The following is a 5,617-nucleotide window of genomic DNA, read 5'->3' on the forward strand; positions in this document are numbered from 1 at the left end:
CCTGAGCAGAGTCCCCAGCACCTGCTTTAAAAGGTGTTTGATCTCCTCCTCCCAGAAAGGCAGCTCCCTCCTTCCCACTAGCCCCTCCTCCCGCTCCCCAGGCCTCTGCCTGTGATTCCAGGATCAGAGCCCACCCCACCCCCATCTCTCCAGCTCAGGCCCACAGCCCGGTTGGGGCCCCACATAACACACAGGGTGGCTTGTCTTTGGCCGAGCCTCTCCAACCCCCAAACCATTTGCCCGAAACTTGATCTCCCTGGCCCTCGGAGTCACCTCAGTGGAGAAGCCTGCACAGGGCTTTGATGGCTGAGTTTCCCCAGCTGTGGCCCAGGATGGGCTCAGGAACCCCCTACCTACCTTCATTTGTCACCATCCATCACTCCCAGGGGGCCACTGCCTGATGAATTGCACCAGGCCGGAGGGGAACCACCAGCTAAGATTTTAATAACCCGATCAGCGTCCTGCTGCCGCCCAGCTGCGCTGAGGGCCCTGACCGTGGGAAGGGGGGAATTTGTCACACTTTAGTGGGGCTTCGGGGCTCAAACTTCAGGTACGAGCCATTCCAAGGGGAAGCCAAAGGCCCTCTTGGAGAGCTTTCTCTTCAACTCCTCACAGCCCAGCCTGTCTCCAGAAGAAGGCTGGGGTTCTGGGGACTGCTGCTTGCCCCATGCACACTCCTACAACCCCCACGGCTGCAGGGACAGTTGCTCATCTCTGCCTCTGAGCTGGGAAGTGGGGTTGACTGGCTCAGGCTCTCCATGCTCTCCCCACCTGCTCCTAGACAGGGTGCCCTGGAGTGGTGTAAACAGGACTACGGAAGGAAAAAAGGGCTCAGAAGGTGCTAAAACCTCGTGCTGTGGTAGTAAGGGAGGGGAGTGAAGGGATAAAGGTGGGGACCAGAAGCGGGCAGTACATTCCTAGGAGAAGGATAGCAGGGGAGATGTCTTCTTCCTCCTCAAAGGAGAAAAGGGGCACAGTCAGCCAGGCAGCATTAGGATGTGAGATTGGTTTCCAGGGACGGTAAAGAGAGAGGTGTTTTCTTTAGCCCCTCCTCCTTCCAATTGGTTGAAATACAATTGTGATGGCTGGATCTCAGGCAGCCATCTGGGACTATGAGGTGGAGGTTATGGGTTAAGTAGGATGGAGCAGTAAGTTAGCTGCAAAGACAGAGTCTGAGCTAAGACCAGATCTTAGGGCTGGAGGAGACCTCAGAGACCCCTGCTCTACCCACACTCACTATCACATCCAGAAGAAACTGAGGACCAGAGAGGCCACATGACATGTCAGGGGCAGTGACTGAGCTAGGAGATGTTTTGCCAGAGGCCCCTCACCCCCACCCTACCCACATGCACACACAGAGTTCATGGTACTTTCCCTAAAAACCCCCTTTCCCAGATCTTTAATGCTGCTCCATTCTGTGGCTGGGAGACACCCTCTGGGGCCCAGTCCTGGGGTTGGGTGAAGCCCCCAGAGCTGGTTAAGTGGCCAGCCTGGGACATACCTCTCAGCACTGATGAGAACACCACAGAACCTCTGCCTGCTGGTGCCCACTCGCAGGTCCGTCTGTCAGAATCTCCTATTTGGCTTCTTTTCCTTCTTTCCTCTCTTCCTCTCTTTCTCTTTTTCTCTTTCTTTCTCTCTGTCCTTCTGTCTGCCTGTCTGTCCCAGTCCCTCCGTGTCTCTTTCATCCCTACTATTGTCTCTCTCTGTCCCACCCTCTGTCAGACTCAGTCTGCCTGTCTGCTGCCTTTCTGTCTTCCCTTCAAGCTCTCTGTCTCTGCTTCTTTCTTTCCCTGTTGATCTCTGTCTCTCTACTGTCCTTGTCTTTCTCTTTCTGTTTCTCTCTCCTGCTCTTTGTGTTGTTTCTCTTTCTATCTCCCTCCCTCTGAGCCTAACTGTGAAGTCCATCTCTCCTTCTAAAGGAGTACTTTTTCTTGAGTCACGTTGTGTGCTGACTTGTGCTGCCCCTGCCAGCCCCTGCCTCCACTCTCCCCGACTCATCGACTCTGCCTCTGTCTGCAGGAGGGCTGGCGCTGCCCCCAGAACCCCCAGAGTCTGTAGGACCCCCAGGTAGGTTGGAGGCCCTCTCAGGGGTTCAAGTCCTTTGAGCCAGTGGAGCATCTGGGCAGCTGGGCACAGAGAAGGTGAAGGTCAAGGCCGCCGATGCTGGCAGAGGCCAGCACCCTCTCCCTGCTGCAACCCCAGGAACTTTATCCCTTCTGAGCCAAGGCTGGCTGAGGCAGCTGTCAGGGCGAGCCCAGGGATCACGGGTGCAGCCCTTGCTCCTGGTCGACTGAAGGCAAGGGCCAGAGGGCTGCAGGGATGACCCAAGACTCTGGCCCCAGTGCTCCATGCTGAAGCCTGGAGCAAAAGGCCAGGAGCGGCAGGGTATGCAGCCTGATGGGGCCAGAGGTGTGGGGACTGGATCAGTGACCACTCAGAGGGGAGAGTGTCAAGGTAGCCAGGCCTCAGTCCTAACCACCACAATTAACAGATGGAAGAAATCAGGCTTCTAATTTAGCCTTTACCACTTACTAGCTGAGTGACCACAAATGAAGCCCTTTCCAGCTCTGGGCCTCAGTTGCCCCATCTGTGCAATGGAGAGAGGCTGACTGCTATTTCACTTTGCCAGTCTGAGTCTGTGATTCCATCACCCCATGAGCCTCTAGCACTATGGATTTGAAAGCAGTGGGGTTTGGGCCTCAGACGGTTCCGGTTCCACTGTTGGGGAGGGGAGGCTACTGGAGTGGGGCTGGGGGCTGAAGTCCCAATGTGGAGCGGTGACGATCACATGATCTCACTGGCCTGGGACTCAGGAGGCTTGAGGTCCAGGTCTGTCCCTTCACTCCCCCAGCTGCTCTCTCTGCGCCTGTCTCCCCGTCTGTAGAAGGGGGATAGTCCCAGCCCCCAGCCCTGGGGAGAATCAGTGAGCTCACAGACATCCCTGACTGGAGGACTCAGCTCCAAGCGGAGGTGGGGGTTTTGGGGGGAAGTTGGAGGTAGGCCTTTGGGGATGGGGGTCTGAGGGCCCACAGGAGCCATGGGGGGTGTCAGCAGGGGATTCTGAAAGGAGCCATTATAGGAAGCAGGAAGGGGGCTCTCAGGGTAGACTAATTACAGGCCCAAGCTCTTGCAGACAAAGCCAGCGGCCTCTAAGTGGCCATTCTCCCAGGGAAGAAAGAAGACTTAAGGGCCCCATTAAGGCCTTTCATGCTGGGACTGCCCGAGGCGGCCTGGAAGTCAGCACTTCCCCTCCCCTCCTCAACCCACACTCTGCCCCTTCTTGACTCTTTCTGTGGGAGCCAGGCCTCTGCCTGGGGTTCAAACACTTTGGAAACTGCAGGAAGCTGAATCAGGGAAGAAGCTAGGAGGGAAGAGTATCCTGGGAAGGGAGCTAGGACCTGGTCCTCCTCTGCTCCTCAGTGTCTCCATCTGTAAAACAGGACTACTATCCTGTCCTGACCTGCTAAAACTCACTGAGGCATCTAGACTTTCTCCATGGAACTGAGGCCAGGCCCAGAGAAACCTGAGCATTAGGAACACAGCCTCCTGCTGTGCCGCCTACCCCACCACACTGCTGCCCTCACTCCTGGGCACCAGCCTGCCCACTCAGGGACCAAGATACATCTCTGAGCCCAAGTGTGGGTCAAAAGCCCTGAATAGTCTTCAGTTCTCACAGATGAAATCCAGATGCACAAGCAAAAGCTGGGTTGGGTTTGTGCATCAATTCATTCACACTTCACTCACTCACTCACTCACTCACTCACTCACTCTAGAAGGCTTTAATGGTCCCCAGGCACCTATCCCTTGCCTAGCCCTGTCCTGGGCACACAAGATTCCTGAGGGGACGTTCAGCCAAGTGTGAGCAAGTCATCCCTGAGACGGGGGCGGAATGTGCAGAGCACGGCAGAGGAGGGAGTCACCAACCCGGTTCCAGAGGAGGCTTTTAGCCAGACTGGTGGACGAGTAGGGTGACCTCAGGTGAGGCTGGGTAGTTTAGGCAGAGGATACACTGCCAGCAAAGGCAGAGCAGGGAGACAGGGCAGGCCTGGCCTGGGGCAAAAGCAAGACTCCCCAGGACATTCGGCTGAGTGAAACAAACCAGTCGCCAGGGGACAAAGACCATGTGATTCCACTTACAGGAGGTGCCTAGAGTAGTCACATTCATAGAGACAGAAAGGAGAATGGTGGTTGCCAGAGGCTAGGGCTGGGGCCTGGGGAGATGTTGTGTAGCGGTATAGAGTTTCAGTTTTACTAGATGAGAAGAGTCCTGGAGCTCAGTTGCACAACAACGTAAATATACTGAATGTCACTGAACTCGCACACTTAAAGACGGTTAAGATGACTGGTTTTATCGTATGTATATTTTACCACAATGAAAAAAAGAGTAGCTATATACACACACACGCACACCAAAAAAGTCTCCCCCAGAGACTGAGTGGGGAGGGGAGCCCAGAAAGGGGAAGGGTGGGGTGTCAAATGCAGAGGGCCCTCAAACCACGTTATGGCCAACAGCCACCTCAGATCCTTTCCAGAAAGTTGGAGGAAGGGAGAAACTGGAGGAAAGGAGGGTAGCAGGGAGTGCTGAGGAAGGGGCTCAGGATAAAGGACTGGGAAGAAACGGTGGTGTGCCTGGGGCCTGCTTGCAGGGGCCTGGTGCTGGGTGCAGTGCACGGAGGTTTGCCCTAGGGCAGGAGGGACTGACTCACCTTTTCTAACATCTTTGAGGGTCACTTCAAACCCAAAAGGGAAAACAGCCACTTCTACTGAATCACTGACCCTCCAAGACCTTAGACCTGGCAGATGCAAACCACAGCCTCCAGACACAGGCTGGCTGGCCAGGCCCAGCTGTGGAGGCAAAGGTTTCTAGGGAGCCACCGCCACCCCCCTTCTTCCCCAAATGACCAGACAGTGGCCTTCCCCAATACGATGTACAGAGTTTTAGACTGCTAGAGCTTATCTGGGAAGACTTACTCACCCAACTCCCACCCATCACACTGATGGGGCCGCTGACATACCCAGAGAGGGGAAGGACTGCCCAAGTTCACCTGCAAGTCACGTGATGAGAACTCTGGTCTTCTAAACCCTCTCGGCCTCAGTTTCTCCTTGGGGGACCTGAAGAAACTGAATTTTAATCATTGCAGAGGAAGCTTACCACATCGCTGGGATCCATAGCGAGGCTGGCCAATCCCATCTTTAGACTGGTTATCTTTTCCTTTTTGAAAATGATGCCTTCCAGTCAAGGTGACTTCAAATGAACTCTTCTGAATGAAATCTATGCTGTCTATAAATCTACTCTTAGGCTCAGAATTGTACTTCTATAATTTTAAGGTACCGAGGTCTCCAGTAGGCTGAATTTAAATCTTTGAGCCAATCCCAGGACACATTTAGTAGAGGAAAGTGTAGACATATTTAGAATTTCTAGGTTCAGATCTCAGCTCTGCTTCTTACTAGCATGTTATCTGAGTTTCTCTCAGTCTCAAGAGTCTTCATCTGTAAAATGAGGATTATTATACCTACCTCACAGAGCCATACAGAGTGCCTGGTACCCAGTAGCTGCTCAATGAAGAATATCATAAATGATGATGATGATGGTGGTGATGGTTCTTACTGAAGA

Source organism: Camelus ferus, chromosome 27 (assembly GCF_009834535.1).
Source record: "Camelus ferus isolate YT-003-E chromosome 27, BCGSAC_Cfer_1.0, whole genome shotgun sequence".
Lineage (NCBI taxonomy): Eukaryota > Metazoa > Chordata > Mammalia > Artiodactyla > Camelidae > Camelus > Camelus ferus.